A 22,166-nucleotide genomic window follows, 5' to 3' on the forward strand; every position below is an offset into this window, starting at 1 on the left:
GAGTGAGAGTCGGTGAGTGAGGGGGGGAGCGAGAGTCGGTGAGTGAGGGGGGGAGTGAGAGTCGGTGAGTGAGGGGGAGAGTGAGAGTCGGTGACTGTGGGGGGAGTGAGAGTCGGTGAGTGAGGGGGGGAGTGAGAGTCGGTGAGTGAGGGGGGGAGTGAGAGTCGGTGAGTGTGGGGGGAGTGAGAGTCGGTGAGTGAGGGGGGGAGTGAGAGTCTGTGAGTGAGGGGGAACTGAGAGCCTGTGAGTGAGGGGGGGGGAGTGAGAGTCGGTGAGTGAGGGGGGGGTGTGAGAGTCGGTGAGTGAGGGGGGGATTTAGAGTCGGTGAGTGAGGAGGGGGCTGAGAGTCGGTGAGTGATGGGGGAATGAGAGTCGTTGAGTGAGTGGGGAGTGAGAGTCGGTGAGTGAGGGGGGGCACTGAGAGTCGGTGAGTGAGGGGGGGAGTGAGAGACGGTGAGTGAGGGGGTGTTTGAGAGGGGGAGTGAGAGTCGGTGAGTGAGGGGGGGAGTGAGAGTCGGTGAGTGAGGGGGGAGTGAGAGTCGGTGAGTGAGGGGGGAGTGAGAGTCGGTGAGTGAGGGGGGGAGTGAGAGTCGGTGAGTTCGGGGGGGATTGAGAGTCGGTGAGTGAGGGGGGAGTGAGAGTCGGTGAGTGAGGGGGGAGTGAGAGTCGGTGAGTGAGGGGGGAGTGAGAGTCGGTGAGTGAGGGCGGGACTGAGAGTCGGTGAGTGAGGGGGGGACTGAAAGTCTGTGAGTGAGGAGGGGGCTGAGAGTCGGTGAGTGAGGGGGGGAGTGAGAGTCGGTGAGTGTGGGGGGAGTGAGAGTCGGTGAGTGTGGGGGGAGTGAGAGTCGGTGAGTGAGGGGGGGAGTGAGAGTCGGTGAGTGAGGGGGGGAGTGAGAGTCGGTGTGTGAGGGGGAGAGTGAGAGTCGGTGAGTGAGGGCGGGCACTGAACGTCGGTGAGTGAGGGGGGGAGTGAGAGTCGGTGAGTGAGGGGGGGAGTGAGAGTCGGTGAGTGAGGGGGGGAGTGAGAGTCGGTGAGTGAGGGCGGGCACTGAACGTCGGTGAGTGAGGGGGGGGAGTGAGAGTCGGTGAGTGAGGGGGGGAGTGAGAGTCGGTGAGTGAGGCGGGGAGTGAGAGTCGGTGTGTGAGGGGGGGAGTGAGAGTCGGTGAGTGAGGGGGTACTGAGAGTCTGTGAGTGAGGGGGGTTTGAGAGTCGGTGAGTGAGGGGGGGCACTGAGAGTCGGTGAGTGAGGGGGGGAGTGAGAGTCGGTGAGTGAGGAGGGGGCTGAGAGTCGGTGAGTGGGGGGGGAGTGAGAGTCGTTGAGTGAGGGGGGAGTGAGGGGGGGAGTGAGAGTCGGTGAGTGAGGGGGGGGCACTGAGAGTCGGTGAGTGAGGGGGGGGAGTGAGAGTCGGTGAGTGAGTGGGGGAGTGAGAGTCGGTGAGTGAGGGGGGGAGTGAGAGTCGGTGAGTGAGGGGGAGAGTGAGAGTCGGTGAGTGTGGGGGGAGTGAGAGTCGGTGAGTGAGGGGGGGAGTGAGAGTCGGTGAGTGAGGCGGGGAGTGAGAGTCGGTGTGTGAGGGGGGAGTGAGAGTCGGTGAGTGAGGGGGGAGTGAGAGTCGGTGAGTGAGGGGGTACTGAGAGTCTGTGAGTGAGGGGGGTTTGAGAGTCGGTGAGTGAGGGGGGGTGTGAGAGTCGGTGAGTGAGGCGGAGATTTAGAGTCGGTGAGTGAGGAGGGGGCTGAGAGTCGGTGAGTGAGGGGGGAGTGAGGGGGGGAGTGAGAGTCGGTGAGTGAGGGGGGGGCACTGATGGTCGGTGAGTGAGGGGGGGGAGTGAGAGTCGTTGAGTGAGGGGGGAGTGAGGGGGGGAGTGAGAGTCGGTGAGTGAGGGGGGGGCACTGATGGTCGGTGAGTGAGGGGGGGGAGTGAGAGTCGGTGAGTGAGTGGGGGAGTGAGAGTCGGTGAGGGAGGGGGGAGTGAGAGTCGGTGAGTGAGGGGGGAGTGAGAGTCGGTGAGTGAGGGGGGGAGTGAGAGTCGGTGAGTGAGGGGGGGAGTGAGAGTCGGTGAGTGAGGCGGTGAGTGTGGGGGGAGTGAGAGTCGGTGAGTGAGGGGGGGGAGTGAGAGTCGGTGAGTGAGGGGGGGAGTGAGAGTCGGTGAGTGTGGGGGGGAGTGAGAGTCGGTGAGTGAGGGGGGGAGTGAGAGTCGGTGAGTGAGGGGGAGAGTGAGAGTCGGTGACTGTGGGGGGAGTGAGAGTCGGTGAGTGAGGGGGGGAGCGAGAGTCGGTGAGTGAGGGGGGGAGTGAGAGTCGGTGAGTGAGGGGGGGAGTGAGAGTCGGTGAGTGAGGGGGGGAGTGAGAGTCGGTGATTGAGGTGGGGCACTGAACGTCGGTGAGTGAGGGGGGAGTGGGACTCGGTGAGTGAGGGGGGGAGTGAGAGTCGGTGAGTGTGGGGGGAGTGAGAGTCTGTGAGTGAGGGGGGACTGAGAGCCTGTGAGTGAGGGGGGGGGAGTGAGAGTCGGTGAGTGAGGGGGGGATTTAGAGTCGGTGAGTGAGGAGGGGGCTGAGAGTCGGTGAGTGATGGGGGAATGAGAGTCGTTGAGTGAGTGGGGAGTGAGAGTCGGTGAGTGAGGGGGGGAGTGAGAGTCGGTGAGTGAGGGGGGGCACTGAGAGTCGGTGAGTGAGGGGGGGAGTGAGAGTCGGTGAGTGAGGGGGTGTGTGAGAGGGGGAGTGAGAGTCGGTGAGTGAGGGGGGGAGTGAGAGTCGGTGAGTGAGGGGGGAGTGAGAGTCGGTGAGTGAGGGGGGAGTGAGAGTCGGTGAGTGAGGGGGGGAGTGAGAGTCGGTGAGTTAGGGGGGGATTGAGAGTCGGTGAGTGAGGGGGGAGTGAGAGTCGGTGAGTGAGGGGGGAGTGAGAGTCGGTGAGTGAGGGGGGAGTGAGAGTCGGTGAGTGAGGGCGGGACTGAGAGTCGGTGAGTGAGGGGGGGAGTGAGAGTCGGTGAGTGAGGGGGGGAGTGAGAGTCGGTGAGTGAGGGCGGGCACTGAACGTCGGTGAGTGAGGGGGGGGAGTGAGAGTCGGTGAGTGAGGGGGGGAGTGAGAGTCGGTGAGTGAGGGGGGGAGTGAGAGTCGGTGAGTGAGGGCGGGCACTGAACGTCGGTGAGTGAGGGGGGGGAGTGAGAGTCGGTGAGTGAGGGGGGGAGTGAGAGTCGGTGAGTGAGGTGTGGAGTGAGAGTCGGTGTGTGAGGGGGGGAGTGAGAGTCGGTGAGTGAGGGGGGAGTGAGAGTCGGTGCGTGAGGGGGTACTGAGAGTCTGTGAGTGAGGGGGGTTTGAGAGTCGGTGAGTGAGGGGGGGCACTGAGAGTCGGTGAGTGAGGGGGGGAGTGAGAGTCGGTGAGTGAGGGGGGGAGTGAGAGTCGGTGAGTGAGTGGGGGAGTGAGAGTCGGTGAGTGAGGGGGGGAGTGAGAGTCGGTGAGTGAGGGGGAGAGTGAGAGTCGGTGAGTGTGGGGGGAGTGAGAATCGGTGAGTGAGGGGGGGAGTGAGAGTCGGTGAGTGAGGCGGGGAGTGAGAGTCGGTGTGTGAGGGGGGAGTGAGAGTCGGTGAGTGAGGGGGGAGTGAGAGTCGGTGAGTGAGGGGGTACTGAGAGTCTGTGAGTGAGGGGGGTTTGAGAGTCGGTGAGTGAGGGGGGGTGTGAGAGTCGGTGAGTGAGGGGGGAGTGAGAGTCGTTGAGTGAGGGGGGAGTGAGGGGGGGAGTGAGAGTCGGTGAGTGAGGGGGGGGCACTGATGGTCGGTGAGTGAGGGGGGGGAGTGAGAGTCGGTGAGTGAGTGGGGGAGTGAGAGTCGGTGAGTGAGGGGGGGAGTGAGAGTCGGTGAGTGAGGGGGGGAGTGAGAGTCGGTGAGTGAGTGGGGGAGTGAGAGTCGGTGAGTGAGGGGGAGAGTGAGAGTCGGTGAGTGTGGGGGGAGTGAGAGTCGGTGAGTGAGGGGGGGGAGTGAGAGTCGGTGAGTGAGGGGGAGATTGAGAGTCGGTGAGTGTGGGGGGAGTGAGAGTCGGTGAGTGAGGTGGGGACTGAGAGTCGGTGAGTGAGGGGGGAGTGAGAGTCGGTGAGTGAGGGGGGGTGTGAGAGTCGGTGATTGAGGGGGGGCACTGAACGTCGGTGAGTGAGGGGGGAGTGGGAGTCGGTGAGTGAGGGGGGGGTAGTGAGAGTCGGTGAGTGAGGGGGGGAGTGAGAGTCGGTGAGTGAGGGGGGGAGTGGGAGTCGGTGAGTGAGGGGGGAGTGAGAGTCGATGAGTGAGGGGGGAGTGAGAGTCTGTGAGTGAGGGGGGACTGAGAGTCTGTGAGTGAGGGGGGGAGTGAGAGTCGGTGAGTGAGGGGGGAGTGAGAGTCGGTGAGTGAGGGGGGGATTTAGAGTCGGTGAGTGAGGAGGGGGCTGAGAGTCGGTGAGTGAGGGGGGGAGTGAGAGTCGGTGAGTGAGGGGGGGAGTGAGAGTCGGTGAGTGAGGGGGGAGTGAGAGTCGGTGAGTGAGGGGGGGTGTGAGAGGGGGAGTGAGAGTCGGTGAGTGAGGGGGGGTGTGAGAGTCGGTGAGTGAGGGGGGGATTGAGAGTCGGTGAGTGAGGGGGGAGTGAGAGTCGGTGAGTGAGGGGGGAGTGAGAGTCGGTTAGTGAGGGGGGGACTGAAAGTCTGTGAGTGAGGGGGGGAGTGAGAGTCGTGGAGTGAGGGGCGGTGAGTGAGGGGGGGACTGAGAGTCGGTGAGTGAGGGGGGGAGTGAGAGTCGTGGAGTGAGGGGCGGTGTGAGAGTCGGTGAGTGTGGGGGGAGTGAGAGTCGGTGAGTGTGGGGGGACTGAGAGTCGGTGAGTGAGGGGGAGTGAGAGTCGGTGAGTGAGGGGGGAGTGAGAGTCGGTGAGTGAGGGGGGGACTGAGAGTCGGTGAGTGAGGGGGGGACTGAGAGTCGGTGAGTGAGGGGGGAGTGAGAGTCGGTGAGTGAGGGGCGGAGTGAGAGTCGGTGAGTGAGGGGGGACTGAGAGTCGGTGAGTGAGGGGGGGACTGAGAGTCGGTGAGTGAGGGGGGAGTGAGAGTCGGTGAGTGAGGGGGGACTGAGAGTCGGTGAGTGAGGGGGGGAGTGAGAGTCGGTGAGTGAGGGGGGACTGAGAGTCGGTGAGTGAGGGGGGACTGAGAGTCGGTGAGTGAGGGGGGGAGTGAGAGTCGGTGAGTGAGGAGGGGGCTGAGAGTCGGTCAGTGAGGGGGGGAGTGAGAGTCGTGGAGTGAGGGGGGGTGTTAGAGTCGGTGAGTGAGGGGGGGGATTGAGAGTCGGTGAGTGAGGGGGGGAGTGAGAGTCGGTGAGTGAGGGTGGGAGTGATAGTCGAGGAGTGAGGGGGGACTGAGAGTCGGTGAGTGAGGGGGGGGGAGGGAGAGTCGGTGAGTGAGGGGGGGAGTGAGAGTCGAGGAGTGAGGGGGGACTGAGAGTCGGTGAGTGAGGGGGGGACTGAGAGTCGGTGAGTGAGGGGGGGAGTGAGAGTCGAGGAGTGAGGGGGGAGTGAGAGTCTGTGAGTGAGGGGGGACTGAGATTCTGTGAGTGAGGGGGGAGTGAGAGTCGGTGAGTGAGGGGGGAGTGAGAGTCGGTGAGTGAGGGGGGGATTGAGAGTCGGTGAGTGTGGGGGGACTGAGAGTCGGTGAGTGAGGGGGGAGTGAGAGTCGGTGAGTGTGGGGGGACTGAGAGTCGGTGAGTGAGGGGGGAGTGAGAGTCGGTGAGTGAGGGGGGGATTGAGAGTCGGTGAGTGTGGGGGGACTGAGAGTCGGTGAGTGAGGGGGGAGTGAGAGTCGGTGAGTGAGGAGGGGGCTGAGAGTCGGTGAGTGAGGGAGGGAGTGAGAGTCGTGGAGTGAGGGGGGGTGTGAGAGTCGGTGAGTGAGGGGGGAGTGAGAGTCGGTGAGTGTGGGGGGACTGAGAGTCGGTGAGTGAGGGGGGGAGTGAGAGTCGGTGAGTGAGGGGGGGGACTGAGAGTCGGTGAGTGAGGAGGGGGCTGAGAGTTGGTGAGTGAGGGGGGGAGTGAGAGTCGTGGAGTGAGGGGGGGTGTGAGAGTCGGTGAGTGAGGGGGGGAGTGAGAGTCGAGGAGTGAGGGGGGGTGTGAGAGTCGGTGAGTGAGGGGGGGACTGAGAGTCGGTGAGTGAGGGGGGGAGTGAGAGTCGAGGAGTGAGGGGGGGTCTGAGAGTCGATGAGTGAGGGGGGGAGTGAGAGTCGGTGAGTGAGGGGGGGACTGAGAGTCGGTGAGTGAGGGGGGACTGAGAGTCGGTGAGTGAGGGGGGGAGTGAGAGTCGGTGAGTGAGGGTGGGACTGAGAGTCGGTGAGTGAGGGGGGGAGTGAGAGTCGGTGAGTGTGGGGGGGAGTGAGAGTCGGTGAGTGAGGGGGGAGTGAGAGTCGGTGAGTGAGGGGGGGAGTGAGAGTCGGTGAGTGAGGGGGGGAGTGAGAGTCGTTGAGTGTGGGGGGGAGTGAGAGTCGGTGAGTGAGGGGGGGAGTGAGAGTCGGTGAGTGAGGGGGGAGTGAGAGTCGGTGAGTGAGGGGGGGAGTGAGAGTCGGTGAGTGTGGGGGGGAGTGAGAGTCGGTGAGTGAGGGGGAGAGTGAGAGTCGGTGAGTGAGGGGAGGAGTGAGAGACGGTGAGTGAGGGGGGGACTGAGAGTCGGTGAGTGAGGGGGGAGTGAGAGACGGTGAGTGAGGGGGGGACTGAGAGTCGGTGAGTGAGGGGGGGACTGAGAGTCGGTGAGTGAGGGGGGGAGTGAGAGTCGGTGAGTGTGGGGGGAGTGAGAGTCGGTGAGTGAGGGGGGACTGAGAGTCGGTGAGTGAGGGAGGGACTGAGAGTCGGTGATTGTGGGGGGGAGTGAGAGTCGGTGAGTGAGGGGGAGAGTGAGAGTCGGTGAGTGAGGGGAGGAGTGAGAGACGGTGAGTGAGGGGGGGACTGAGAGTCGGTGAGTGAGGGGGGAGTGAGAGACGGTGAGTGAGGGGGGGACTGAGAGTCGGTGAGTGAGGGGGGGACTGAGAGTCGGTGAGTGAGGGGGAGAGTGAGAGTCGGTGAGTGAGGGGGGTACTGAGAGTCGGTGAGTGAGGGGGGGAGTGAGAGTCGGTGAGTGAGGGGGGTACTGAGAGTCGGTGAGTGAGGGGGGAGTGACAGTCGGTGAGTGAGGGGGGAGTGAGAGTCTGTGAGTGAGGGGGGGACTGGGGTCTGATCCCCAATTTAAAGGGGTTTGTCCCGTTCCCTGGGGTCTAATCCCCAGTTTAAAGGGGTTTGTCCCGTTCCCTGGGGTCTAATCCCCAGTTTAAAGGGGTTTGTCTCGTTCCCTGGGGTCTAATCCCCAGTTTAAAGGGGTTTGTCCCGTTCCCTGGGGTCTAATCCCCAGTTTAAAGGGGTTTGTCCCGTTCCCTGGGGTCTAATCCCCAGTTTAAAGGGGTTTGTCCCGTTCCCTGGGGTCTAATCCCCAGTTTAAAGGGGTTTGTCCCGTTCCCTGGGGTCTAATCCCCAGTTTAAAGGGGTTTGTCCCGTTCCCTGGGGTCTAATCCCCAGTTTAAAGGGGTTTGTCCCGTTCCCTGGGGTCTAATCCCCAGTTTAAAGGGGTTTGTCCCGTTCCCTGGGGTCTAATCCCCAGTTTAAAGGGGTTTGTCCCGTTCCCTGGGGTCTAATCCCCAGTTTAAAGGGGTTTGTCCCGTTCCCTGGGGTCTAATCCCCAGTTTAAAGGGGTTTGTACCGTTCCCTGGGGTCTAATCCCCAGTTTAAAGGGGTTTGTCCCGTTCCCTGTCTCACACTGACTCGGCTCTGATCTGTTTTACTCTCAGTTACTCCCCAAGTGTTTCTTTCTGTGGACAAGGCCTCAGACACTAAACCGGCCCAACTCTCCTGCCTGGTCACGGGGTTTTACCCTCGAGATATCGAACTCACCCTCCTGAGAAATGGACGGCCGATCTCAGACACTGATTCCACTGGCATCCTGCCCAACCACGATGGCACCTACCAGATCAAGAGATGGGTTGAGATCGGGCCCGAGGACGGAGCCACCTACTCCTGTCAGGTGGATCACAGCAGCAAAGCAGGAGTGGAGACCCGAGACTGGGGTAAGAGGATCAGTGAGTGCAGGGGGAGAGTCTGAGGCTGAGGATTAAAGATGTTTCTATCGCCTCTCCTCATTCTTCCTTCCAAAATACATCACTTCACACTTCTCTGTGTTAAATTTCATCTGCCATGTGTCTGCCCATTTCACCAGTCTGTCTGTGTCCTCCTGAACTCTGTTACTATCCTCCACATTGTTTACTACATTTCCGAGTTTCGTGTCAGCTGCAAACTTTGAAATTATACCCTCTATACCCAAGTCCAGGTCATTAATATCTCTCAAAAAGAGCAGTGGTCCTAATACTGAGCCCTGGGGAACCCCACTGTAAACTTTCCTCCAGTCTGAGAAACAACCGTTCACCACTACTCTCTGCTTTCTGTCCCTGAGCCAATTTACCACTGTCCCTTTAATCCCATGGCTTTAATTTTACTGACAAGTCTATTATGTGGCACTTTATCAAATGCCTTTTGAAAGTCCATATACACAACATCCACCTCACTGCCCTCATCAACCCTCTCTGTTACTTCATCAAAGAACTCAATCAAGTTGGTCAAACACGATTTGCCTTTAACAAATCTGTGCTGACTTTCTTTTATTAACCCAGACTTTTCCAAGTGACAATTAATTTTGTCCCAGATTATTGTCTTAAAGTTTCCCCTCCACTGACGTTAGACTGACTGGCCTGGATTTCCCGGGTTTATCCCTCTCCCCTTTTTTGAAAAGTGTGTAACATTTACAATCCTCCAGTCCTCTGGCACCGTCCCCATATCCGTTCTCTCCCCTCTCTCTCTTTACTCCCAGTGCTCCGTTCCCTCCCTCTCTCTCTTTACTCCCAGTGCTCCGTTCCCTCCCTCTCTCTCTTTACTCCCAGTGCTCCGTTCCCTCCCTCTCTCTCTTTACTCCCAGTGCTCCGTTCCCTCCCTCTTTCTCTTTACTCCCAGTGCTCCGTTCCCTCCCTCTCTCTCTTTACTCCCAGTGCTCCGTTCCCTCCCTCTCTCTCTTTACTCCCAGTGCTCCGTTCCCTCCCTCTCTCTCTTTACTCCCAGTGCTCCGTTCCCTCCCTCTCTCTCTTTACTCCCAGTGCTCCGTTCCCTCCCTCTCTCTCTTTACTCCCAGTGCTCCGTTCCCTCCCTCCCTCTCTCGACTCCCAGTGCTCCGTTCCCTCCCTCTCTCTCTTTACTCCCAGTGCTCCGTTCCCTCCCTCTCTCTCTTTACTCCCAGTGCTCCGTTCCCTCCCTCCCTCTCTCGACTCCCAGTGCTCCGTTCCCTCCCTCTCTCTCTTTACTCCCAGTGCTCCGTTCCCTCCCTCTCTCTCTTTACTCCCAGTGCTCCGTTCCCCCCCTCTCTCTCTTTACTCCCAGTGCTCCGTTCCCTCCCTCTCTCTCTTTACTCCCAGTGCTCCGTTCCCTCCCTCTCTCTCTTTACTTCCAGTGCTCCGTTCCCTCCCTCTTTCTCTTTACTCCCAGTGCTCCGTTCCCTCCCTCTCTCTCTTTGCTCCCAGTGCTCCGTTCTCTCCCTCTTTCTCTTTACTCCCAGTGCTCCGTTCCCTCCCTCTCTCTCTTTACTCCCAGTGCTCCGTTCCCTCCCTCTTTCTCTTTACTCCCAGTGCTCCGTTCCCTCCCTCTTTCTCTTTACTCCCAGTGCTCCGTTCCCTCCCTCTTTCTCTTTTACTGTTGTCCCTCGGTTTAAATTCCTGAGCACCTCCTCCCCCTCTGCACCGAATTCCCACTCTCACCAAATTGCTGCTTTAAAGCCTTCTCTCCGTTTCTCAGTTGCCTCTCTCTGTGCTCGAGGTTTCTTGCTGGCCCCACGGTGGGGATTGGTTGAGGGGGTGATGAGGGAGCAGATGTGCTGAGCTCCTGGGAGAGGGTAACATGTCCCACTCCGGTAGATCCACAGTCAGTCCCCCGGGGCTGCGGCTCATCGCTCCCACTGATCAGCAGGAGAGGCACCTCCGGGAGACGAGCAGCACCTTCAAAGCCCCATTCCCCAAATCAGGCAAAGTCATGGGCGGCCGACCGGCCTGTCAATCACAGTGTGAGGCCCTCGCAGTGATGGTGTTCAGGCCCCGCCCCCGCCCGATTTCCCCCAGCCCTCTGACCCCTGACCTTCCATCTGACCCTGTACCTCCCTCTAACCCCTGGCCCTCCCTCTGACCCCTGACCCTCCCTCTGACCCCTGACCCTCCCTCTGACCCCTGACCATCCCTCGTACCCCTGGCCCTCCATCTGACCCTGGCCCTCCATCTGACCCTGGCCCTCCATCTGACCCCTGCCCTCCATCTGACCCCTGCCCCTTCCTCTGACACCTGGCCCTGCCTCTGACCCCTGCCCCTTCCTCTGGCCCTGCCTCTGACCCTGACCCTGGCCCTCCCTCTGACCCTGACCCTCCCTCTGACCCCTGACCCTGGCCCTCACTCTGCTACACTGAAATCTCAGCCTGTATTAAGTGTGATTCCTGGAGTGGGCCCGAGCCCCATAACCTCTCCCTGAGGGGAGAGTGTTCCCATTGACACCCTCCTTGGGAACTGGGAGTCGCGACTGCCGTCTCTTCCCTCATATCCCCCCCTCGCCCCCTCTGCTGATTCTGGCCTTGAGGTGAGACTGGATTTTCGGGGAGGAGGGGGTCTGGTGGGAGCCCCCATTGTAATGAGTCACCAACACTCCCATTCTGCAGAGCTGGAGATTGAGGCTCAGTTAAACCAGAGATTCTGTTCTGTCTGAAATGAAGGAAAGTGAGAATATTGTGAGTTTCAGCCCACGGTGACAGGGAAATTTTATTCAGAAATACAAGAGATTTCCAAACCTGCCTGTCTATAACGACCAGCACCATATATCTGGGTTACACTGAGTTATTGACTGGCTGGGATCTGTGTGTCAGGTGAAGGAGGCCGTTAGTCCATTGAACTTTTTTTTTTTTTTTATTCGTTCGCGGGATGTGGGCGTCGCTGGTGAGGCCGGCATTTATTGCCCATCCCGAATTGCCCTTGAGAAGGTGGTGGTGAGCCGCCTTCTTGAACCACTGCAGTCCGTGTGGTGACGGTTCTCCCACAGTGCTGTTCGGAAGGGAGTTCCAGGATTTTGACCCAGCGACGATGAAGGAACGGCGATATATTTCCAAGTCGGGATGGTGTGTGACTTGGAGGGGAACGTGCAGGTGGTGTTGTTCCCATGCGCCTGCTGCTCTTGTCCTTCTAGGTGGTAGAGGTCGCGGGTTTGGGAGGTGCTGTCGAAGAAGCCTTGGCGAGTTGCTGCAGTGCATCCTGTGGATGGTACACACTGCAGCCACAGTGCGCCGGTGGTGAAGGGAGTGAATGTTTAGGGTGGTGGATGGGGTGCCAATCAAGCGGGCTGCTTTATCTTGGATGGTGTCGAGCTTCTTGACTGTTGGAGCTGCACTCATCCAGGCAAGTGGAGAGTATTCCATCACACTCCTGACTTGTGCCTTGTAGATGGTAGAAAGGCTTTGCGGAGTCAGGAGGTGAGTCACTCGCCGCAGAATACCCAGCCTCTGACCTGCTCTCGTAGCCACAGTATTTATATGGCTGGTCCAGTTCAGTTTCTGGTCAATGGTGACTCCCAGGATGTTGATGGTGGGGGATTCGGCGATGGTAATGCCGTTGAATGTCAAGGGGAGGTGGTTAGACTTTCTCTTGTTGGAGATGGTCATTGCCTGGCACTTATCTGGCGCGAATGTTACTTGCCACTTATGAGCCCAAGCCTGGATGTTGTCCAGGTCTTGCTGCATGCGGGCTCGGACTGCTTCATTATCTGAGGGGTTGCGAATGGAACTGAACACTGTGCAGTCATCAGCGAACATCCCCATTTCTGACCTTATGATGGAGGGAAGGTCATTGATGAAGCAGCTGAAGATGGTTGGGCCGAGGACACTGCCCTGAGGAACTCCTGCAGCAATGCCCTGGGGCTGAGATGATTGGCCTCCAACAACCACTCCGATCTTCCTTTGTGCTAGGTATGACTCCAGCCACTGGAGAGTTTTCCCCCCGATTCCCATGGACTTCAATTTTACTAGGGCTCCTTGGTGCCACACTCGGTCAAATGCTGCCTTGATGTCAAGGGCAGTCACTCTCACCTCACCTCTGGAATTCAGCTCTTTTGTCCATGTTTGGACCAAGGCTGTAATGAGGTCTGGAGCCGAGTGGTCCTGGCGGAACCCAAACTGAGCATCGGTGAGCAGGTTATTTGTGAGTAAGTGCCGCTTGATAGCACTGTCGACGACACCTTCCATCACTTTGCTGATGATTGAGAGTAGACTGATGGGGCGGTAATTGGCCGGATTGGATTTGTCCTGCTTTTTGTGGACAGGACATACCTGGGCAATTTCCCACATTGTCGGGTAGATGCCAGTGTTGTAGCTGTACTGGAACAGCTTGGCTAGAGGCGCAGCTAGTTCTGGAGCACAAGTCTTCAGCACTACACTTCAGCACTACACCTTCCATAGAAAGGCCGTATCACCCATCACTATACTTCCACCAGCCGACTCTGAGACTGTGCTGGGGATTCATCACTTGTGGAGGGGACTAGTAATGACTTTGGACTGATGGGTAATTCCAATAGCTGCAGACAAGCAACAACTTGTATTTATAAAGTGCCTTTAATGGAGAGAAACGTCCCAAAGTGCTTCCCAGGAGTGGAATCAAAGTCACGCTGAACTTTCTAACCTCCAACTTGCTCTGATCAGACTGCCCATCACATCGCAGACTCGAATCGAACTCAGTCTCAGGCACAGCTTTGGTCTCATTACTTCCTAATCAGCAGCGACTGTCGTTATTCATTTCTCTCCTCCTCCTTATTCCCCCCACAGATGGGACGTTCCGAGTGACTCCGGGATCTTCAGAGGGACCGAATCTGGGTTTAATTGTTGGAATTGTTCTTGCTGCCGTCGCCCTGATTGCTCTCGTCATTGGTGCCGTTGTCTGGAAGAAGAGAGGTAGGAAATGAGGACAGGATCTGTCCCACACGGGGATGAGCAGGTTCAAATGTTACAGCACAAATGGCAGAACATTAGAGACTTCCCATCGACATGTGGGAAACTCCGACACAGTCCAGTGATGGACAGGGACCCGTACAGGGAGTGAAGGGACCGGGGCCCCGTACAGGGAGTGAAGGGACTGGGGCCCCGTACAGGGAGTGAAGGGACCGGGGCCCCGTACAGGGAGTGAAGGGACCGGGGCCCCGTACGGGGAGTGAAGGGACCGGGGCCCCGTACAGGGAGTGAAGGGACCGGGGCCCCGTACAGGGAGTGAAGGGACCGGGGCCCCGTACGGGGAGTGAAGGGACCGGGGGCCCCGTACAGGGAGTGAAGGGACCGGGGCCCCGTACGGGGAGTGAAGGGACCGGGGCCCCGTACGGGGAGTGAAGGGACCGGGGCCCCGTACGGGGAGTGAAGGGACCGGGGCCCCGTACGGGGAGTGAAGGGACCGGGGCCCCGTACGGGGAGTGAAGGGACCGGGGCCCCGTACGGGGAGTGAAGGGACCGGGGCCCCGTACGGGGAGTGAAGGGACCGGGGCCCCGTACAGGGAGTGAAGGGACTGGGCCTGATTGGGGAGTGAAGGGACCGGGTGAAGAGAGGATATTGTCCGATGCCTGTTTCTCAGTGAGCCTCCTGTGAGTGCCCACAGGGAAATCTGGTCATTGCCCCTGTTTCTGGAGTAAGTTTGTGTCGGCGAGGGGCTGTGCTGATCGAGGAGCTGTTTGTAACTGAAGTTCCGTCTGTTTCTGTCTCTTGTAGGAGGAGAGAAAAAATCTGGTTACAGCCCAGCAAATCGTAAGTGTGCAAATAGTGCAAGGGTGGGTGTATCTATGTGGGTCTCTGTCTGTCTGTGTGTGTCTCGGTGTGTGTGCGTCTCCGTGTGTGTCTCTCTGTGCATCTTTATCTATGTGTGTGTGTGTCCCTCTCTCTCTCTCTCTGAGTGTGCGTCTCTCTCTGTGCGTCTCTCTCTCTCTCTCTGAGTGTGTGTCTCTCTCTGTGTGTGTCTCTCTCTGTCTCTCTCTCTCTCTGATTGTGTGTCTCTGCCTGCCTCTCTCTCTCTTTGTGCCCCTCTCTCTCTTTGTGCCCCTCTCTCTCTGCGTGCGCCTCTCTCTCTCTCTCTGCGTGCGCCTCTCTCTCTCTGCGTGCGCCTCTCTCTCTCTCTGCGTGCGCCTCTCTCTCTCTCTCTGCGTGCGCCTCTCTTTCTCTCTGTGTGCGCTTCTCTCTCTATCTGCGTCCGCGTCTCTCTGCGCACATGTCTCTCTGCGTGCACCTCTTTCTGCCTCTCTCTGTGCCTCTCTCTTTCTCTACCTCTCTCTGTCTGTGTGAGTCTCTCTCTCTGCCTCTCTCTTTCTCTCTCTCCTTCTCTCTCTGTCTCTCTCTCTCCCCCTCCCTCTCTGTCTTTCTTTATCTCTCACTCTGTCTCTCTTTATCTCTCACTCTGTCTCTCTCTCTCCCTCTCTGTCTCTCTCTCTCTCTCTCTCTCTCCCCCTCTGTCTCTCTCTCTCTCTGTCTCTCTATCTCTCCCTCTCTCTCTCTCTCTCTGTACAGAACATTCTCTGTGTTCTACAATGTCTGTTTGACAGAAATCTTTTCTTTTCACAGCTGCTGAAAGAGGAGAATCGTCCTCGAACTCATCAGCCCGAGCCTGAGGTACGAAGTCAATCACTTGAGTTTAACAGCAGCTGAACGAGCAGCAAACCAGGTTGTGAAGAGCAGCAACTGTGGGCTCAGGGGGTCGGGAGGGAGCTGCTTATATCTGACTGGACTGAGTCTCCTCACTGGAACGCTGCTTTTTCACTTAACGTTTGTAGAGATTTCTCACTGAGTGAAACCCTGATTCCATAACACAGTCTGTAAAAGACAGAGGGGTAAAAATTGGATCAGGCCTATTATTGGGCGCGGGTAGCGCGATCCGATATTAACCCGAGCCCGATGGCCCCTGTGCAGGCAGGACGAGACAATCGTCCGGCCTCAGTCCTCACCTTCAGGCAGCGTTGGAAATCAGCGTTGACACAAGGATTCATTGCAATTCGCACTTTACCCTGCAGGGGGAGCCCCAATCTCTTAAAGGGAGGATGTCTCTTAAACTCTCTTAAAGGTAGCCAGTACCTGTTATTTGTTGAAAATGACATCTGCTGTCTGCTCGGAATCTGAATGGACATCAGACATTGCACACGTAAAACACAGATGCGGGTCCCCTCCCTATGTTTAAAAACTGCTGAGTGACGTTAACAGATTGAATTAAGGTTGCGCACTACTAAATCCCACGCTGATTGTATCCATTTTCTCCTTACTTTAAATGCTGCCGGCGTTCGATATTTGCGCCTGCGCTAATACCCATACCAAGGTGGCGTCCGGCACACGTCACGCTGGAAACGTGCGTGCGCAGCCAAGGCGCCATCTTGTCACTTCAGGAGGCCGTGTCACGCTGAAACAACGTGCGCGACACGGCCCAATTTCCAGCCCACAACCCCCAGGGGTGAAGTGGAATTCCTTTGACAGTCACGGTCCACCATTGATCAACTGGGGTTTAATACATCGCAGATCTGGCAATACGAGCTTTTTTTGTGGGAAGGAAGAGTTTTTTTGAACCCATCATCAGTGTGAATCAGGCCCAGGTGAGGTCAGGGAGAGAGTAAAGCTTCTCTCTGACCCCAGGAATCACCTGGTGACCTCTTGTTCTATTAAAGGTGCCTGAGCTGCTGCAGCATCCACTTCCCTTCAGCTAACAAACTGAAGGTCCAATCGTTCTGGGCCATCGTCAGGCCGAGGCTTTAAGTGAATATGTTGGGGGAGTGAGGAGGGAATTCCAGACGTCTGGCTGGGTTGTGGAGGTTAATATTCCTGGCAGCAGTGGAATGAATTAATTTAAACAGGGAGAACTGGAGGTTTCGAAACCAGGACTGGTGAGCAACAAACTTCTGGGTCCCGTCAGCTGCTCAGTGAGACCCTGCAGCTGTTTAATATACTGGAGGATGGAATCTGTCACCTTGAGAGGGGGAGCTGGTTGTGCTGAGGATTTGAGGATGGGGATTATACCTCACCTAGGACCCTGGGCCTTAGACTGACCCATTGTGCAGTGTACCTTGTGACACTATGCTGGAACACTCGGTCTTCTCTGAGATCTGGTGCTCCTGGAGAGGTTTGATGGGAAGGATTGTGTCCTGGGCTGGGCTGGCCGTGTTCACTCACATTGCTGCAATCTTTACTTGTGTCTGTAGGGGGCCTGTCCCGTGGCACCTGGAACGGCCACCAATGGTGGGGTGAAGGGAGTGGGAGGTGGACAAGAGGCCAGAATTGGAGGAACGCAGAGATCTCGGAGGGTTGTAGGGCTGGAGGAGGTTACAGAGATAGGGAGGGGGCGAGGGCCATGGAGGGATTTGAAAACAAGGATGAGAATTTTAAAATCGAGGCGTTCCCGGACCGGGAGCCAGTGTAGGTCAGTGAGCACAGGGGGTGCTGGGAGAACGGGACTTGGTGAGAGTTAGGATACGGGAGCAGAGTTTTGGATGAATTCAAGTTTATGGAGGGTGGAAGATGGGAGGCCGGCCAGGAGAGCATTGGAATAGTCCAGTCTGGAGGTAACAAAGGCACGGATGAGGGTTTCAGCAGCAGATGAGCTGAGGGAGGGGTGGAGACGGGCGATGTTACGGAGGGGGAAGTAGGCGGTCTTGGTGATGGAGCGGATATGGGGTCAGAAGCTCATCTCAGGGTCAAATAGGACCCCAAGGTTGTGAACGGTCTGGTTCAGCCTCAGACAGTGGCCAGGGAGAGGGATGGAGTCGGGGGTCTGGGGAACGGAGTTTCTATATCGATCTCTCTCAGTCCCACCTCCTGTACTGGGTGTGAGCCTCCCTGTGAATCTGTCTCTGTTCCATTCCCCAGGCTGATCCTGAGTGAAGTTGATTGGATCCAGAATCTGGATGTTCGGTGTCGCTGGGAGGATTGATTGAGAAACGATCGGGGATTGTTAATCGCAATTAGTTTTGATTGATTGTCACTGGCTGCTCTCGCTGTTTTTTGACTGTATTCTGTAATGTTTCCATCATTGAGATGATTTTTGGCTTTTTTTCTTGGTGATTTGATCGAAATCTCCAGTTGTGTGTTTTGCCATTGAATGTTAAATGAGATGTTTTTAATTGCAGTCGTTGCCTGTGTTCCTGTCGATGGGAAATGTTCATTAAACTGATTCAGGGAGAGGTCAGCGGGCCGCTGATTAGTCCCAGATCAGTGCCTCCGTCTCCAACCTCTTCCCCTCGGCAAGGGTGAAATGTTTTGATTCTCTGCTCAGTTGAAGTTTCTGTTCTTCCCGCCCGTATTGATTGGTGTCTGAAGTGGGCCCTGTGTCTCCCTGGGACTGCGGTTTGTTAAAGGGAAGGAGCAGCTTCAGGTCTCTGAACCCAGCCAGGCTGTTACTGGCCTGCTGTGTGGGACTAGGGTGGGCAATGGAAATGTTTGGGATTGCACTCTGCACCACTCTACTTACTGGCTTCAATTTATACCTGTGGATAATAAAAGCTCTCGCTCTCCAAACTGCAGCTGTGTGTTCACTCTGTCCAGGACCAGACCCTGGAACAGAGAGTACCAGGGACACCGGGAACAACTAGATCAGGGGGTGACTCTTAAACCATTACCCTGACCCCCCTTGACCAGTACAATACTAGTCAGTGACTTACCAGAGCAGCCAGTAACTCAAACTGACCATCACCATCCCACCTGGATAAAAGTTACATGTCCACCCTGAACTCTGTCACTGCTTTCCCATCCCAGTGCTCCCCCTCTGCTGCCTCTGGGAGATCTTGTCTGTCCCTCCTGCTCTCGTGTCTAGAGTCGGCCAGTGGGCTGGTTACACTATCAGCTGATTGAGAAAGCACAAGGGGCAGCTTAGCCCTGCTGCCATAGGGTGCCCTCTGAATGTATCTGCAGTGACTGGACAGTGGCCTTACTTACCCTGCCAACCTGAGACCACATATCACTGGCTCACTGTGGAACTCACCACATGTCCACTGGCTCCTGGCACTGCCTCTGAACTCAGGGAACGCAGTTACAATAGTCCTTGAAAGATCGGGAAAGCCAGAGCCAAGAGCTGTCTCCAACCTGTCAGCAACTTAGGAACCACCTTTGGAGACAGCCCTCTTGATTTAGTTGTCCAGGGCCTCCATGGCAGCAGTGTGGGATGCCAGGCAGCAGCCTGCTCCTGGTCTAGGGCCCTCTTCCTTGGGAGCATCCTGTGCAGGCCTGCTTGGAGTGGCCACACGGCCCATGGAGGCCTGCAGTGATTTGAAACTCTCCCTCATGGTCAGACCTGTTGTCACCCATGGACTACAGCTGGCCTGAAAGGAGCCGTGTATGGCCGGAGACTCCGACACGCCACCTGTCTGCCCTGTGAGTGGACGCTCAGCGCTCCAGGTCCAGAGTCCACTTGTTGGTGTTTTTTGTAAATCCACATTTTCTGTGGGAAAGGTGAGTCACTGGAGCTTCAGTGCTCCTGCTCATGTGTTGCATGGTTCCTCCAATGAGCAAGACAACATCGTATCTTCATCAACATCACCTCCCTTCTCCACCTTATTTCCTTGTGATTATGTAAATGGAGTAAGTTCTCAGAGCAGAGAATGTTCATTCATTCAAATACACATCAGATCGATTTCTTTCAGAACTGAATATTTTGGGATACAGTAAATGAGTAATTTGAGACATGACGTTCGAGTAAGAGGCTGGGGAGGAACAGGTGACTTTGGACCTCTGGTTCCCAAATCTCTCCACCACTGGGGGTTTTCCTCACCTCATCAGTGGGTCTGTTGTAGACACATTGATGGAGATTGACTGGGGGGCAGGAATGGCAGCTCAACGTTCCTGGATACAGGGTTTTTAGACGAGATAGAGAGGGGGATAAAAAAGGAGGGGGGGTGGGCAATATTGGTTAAAGAAACAATTACGGCCGTGAGGAGGGATGATATGTTCAAAGGATCATCAAATGAGGTCACATGGGTTGAGCAAAGGAACAAAAAAAGGGGCAGTCCCACTGCTGGGAGTGAACGATAGACCCCCAAACAGTCAGAGGGAGAGAGAAGAGCAAATATGGAGGCAAATTTCTGAAAAGTGCAAAAACAATGGGGCAGTAATAGTGGGGGATTTCAACGCCCCTGATATTAACTGGGATAGAATCAGTGTAAAAGGTATGGAGGGTGCAGAATTCATAAATTACATTCAGGAGAACTTTTTTATCCAGTCCGTAGCAAGCCCAACAAGAGGGGGCGGGGGGTCAGTTCTGGATTTAGTTTTCGGGAATAAAGCTGGGCAGTGGAAGGAGGATCAGTGGGAGAGCATTTTGCTGGGAGTGATCATGGGGCCGATTTTCAGATGGCCGAGCGGCGGCATTGGGGGCGGGGGGCTCCTAAAATGGCGGAATCTCGGAGCAGTTTCGGAGCCCAGCTCCAACCCGCTGACTTCCGGGTTCCCCAGTGACGTGTTCGGGTGCGCGCGCAGCTCCCGAATGTGGGACTCCCACCGGCAATTAAAGCCGGCGGGATGCTGCTTTAGATCGTCAGATACTTGAGGTACTTGACAGACCTCATTGAGTGGAGATTTTGGCAGGGGTGCAATTTTGAAGGATCCTCAGCGTGTTTCCCGTGCTGTGGGAAACACTCCCTCTTGGAGCAGACGTGTTTCACTCAGCAGCCAGTGGGAGATGCAAAGGATTATTTGACAGGTGGGGGGAAAACCTCATTTATTGCAGCAGGGCACTCTGTCACTTCAGACTAAGTTTTGTCTGCAACACCTTTGTCTTTCCACTCAAAATTATTAATTTAGACCCTAAACTCTGCTGTACAAACACATTTACCTACTTTGCGGACCCCCTCAAACTCACACCGTCAGGATGGGGGGCACCATGGCTGCATTCATCACTTCATCCGAGGACGGGCACCATCACCAGCCTCGCCAGGCACGCCGTCCACCTCCGCCACGTGGAGCTCCACAACACAGTGCTGCACCACACGCACCTGCACAAAATAGTCGTGGAACTACACATACACCCACTGTAGGGTCACCCAATGGGTGGCATCAAGTGTGGGTGTTCATGGAGAACCTCATGAAAGGGACTTATTACACAAGCCAGTCAAGAATGGCCAAGACGTGGCAGTAGTGGTGACAATAATAATATTTAATGTGAGTTTAACAAAAATGAAATATAAATAAAAAGCATGACAGTCTGTCAGACCCCCTTGTGCATCCCCTTCGTGCTCACAAAACCTTCACCTTTCGCTTCCGACTACTCCCACGTGGTGCATCCCCTGTGGCTGCAGCAGAGGTAGTGGCAGGTTGCTCTCGTTCATGCCCTGATCGATTAGATGCTTTGGGCCTTCGCCCTCTGGGTTTCGGTGCCCATGAGGGCCCCTCCAAAGACTGCTCCACCTGCACCTGTGCAGGGGCAGACTCGACCACCTGGAGAGGAGGCAGCATTGTGGGTACAGGTTGAGAGGGGGGCAATGGGTGAGACGTGGGGGCGCTTTGAGTGGCTTCCCCACTTCCATGCCCCCTTTCGCCATCATCCCTCTCCTGGGCCAGGCCCACATCACTCCTACCACCCTGCTGGACGACAGTTTGGAGGACATGTGTGAAGTCTTGTCAGGCCAGTGCCAGAGTATCTGCCTGCCTGTTTAAAGCAGCAGAAAGTTGCTCACCCTGAGTCCGAAGGGCCGTTGTCAGGGTCTGAATGGAATCATTGGTGAGCCGTGCTTGAAGCTCCATGGAGGCTCGCCTTCCCTCCATCGCAGACATTCCCACACTTACCCACGACACTATCTCAGAGATTCCCTCACGTCCCTGTGACAGTATCTCAGAGATTCCCTCATGCCCCTGTGACAGTATCTCAGAGATGCCCTCACGTCCCTGTGACACTATCTCAGAGATTCCCTCACGTCCCTGTGACAGTATCTCAGAGATTCCCTCACGTCCCTGTGACACTATCTCAGAGATTCCCTCACGTCCCTGTGACACTATCTCAGAGATTCCCTCACGTCCCTGTGACAGTATCTCAGAGATTCCCTCACGTCCCTGTGACAGTATCTCAGAGATTCCCTCACGTCCCTGTGACAGTATCTCAGAGATTCCCTCACGTCCCTGTGACACTATCTCAGAGATTCCCTCACGTCCCTGTGACAGTATCTCAGAGATTCCCTCACGTCCCTGTGACAGTATCTCAGAGATTCCCTCACGTCCCTGTGACACTATCTCAGAGATTCCCTCACGTCCCTGTGACAGTATCTCAGAGATTCCCTCATGTCCCTGTGACAGTATCTCAGAGATTCCCTCACGTCCCTGTGACAGTATCTCAGAGATTCCCTCACATCCCTGTGACACTATCTCAGAGAATCCCTCACGTCCCTGTGACACTATCTCAGAGATTCCCTCACGTCCCTGTGACAGTATCTCAGAGATTCCCTCATGTCCCTGTGACACTATCTCAGAGATTCCCTCATGTCCCTGTGACACTATCTCAGAGATTCCCTCCTGTACCTGTGCCACCATTCCACTCATGCAGGAGTTGGACTCCTCCATCCTCTGTGCGATTGTGGAGAGTGCGCGTGGCACTTTTTCCAGCACCTCGTAAATGTGCTGCTGTCCCTCGATCATTCTCCTTTTCATGGTTGGCCCCCAGGGTTCAGCATCTGTGTCCTGCTGAGCAGAGCCTGGAGAGGAGTGCTCCCACCGACAGGGACTCTCCACAGCTGCCCCTACCACCAGTGTCTGCTTGTGCTCACATGGGTGTGGTGACTCACCGTGTGCGACCCCAATTAAGTGAGGACAGGGACCCACCAAGGTGTGAGTAACTGCGCTGGTGGATGGCTCGCTCAGATGTGACGGTGCCCCCTCAAAGGCCGGCAGGTCCTCTGAGGAATCGCCCTCCACTGTCATGGCAGTCGCTGAAGGCCCTGTAAGAGAACAGAAGGTAATATTAAGCATGATGACAGATGTTGAGGTGCTGAAGATGGTGAGGCATGTAAACATCATTTGCTATTGTGAGTGCTGAATGTTAAAGTTCTGTCACCAGATGTTTGTCGGGTGGCAGCCTCGACATCCCCAACAGACAGGCACTCGAGGGT

General features: G+C 56.6%; 1 long non-coding RNA gene across 1 annotated transcript; it reads left to right on the top strand.

Annotated features, from left to right (window-relative positions):
* The first annotated feature begins 7,775 nt into the window (after positions 1-7,775).
* LOC137308921 (uncharacterized) lies at positions 7,776-17,595 on the top strand. The gene is made up of 5 exons (XR_010959671.1): positions 7,776-8,073; positions 12,894-13,019; positions 13,822-13,857; positions 14,665-14,712; positions 16,948-17,595. It is a non-coding gene; the product is annotated as an uncharacterized lncRNA (long non-coding RNA).
* Positions 17,596-22,166: the final 4,571 nt, after the last annotated feature.

Source organism: Heptranchias perlo, unplaced genomic scaffold, assembly GCF_035084215.1.
Source record: "Heptranchias perlo isolate sHepPer1 unplaced genomic scaffold, sHepPer1.hap1 HAP1_SCAFFOLD_1443, whole genome shotgun sequence".
Taxonomy (NCBI): Eukaryota; Metazoa; Chordata; class Chondrichthyes; order Hexanchiformes; family Hexanchidae; genus Heptranchias; species Heptranchias perlo.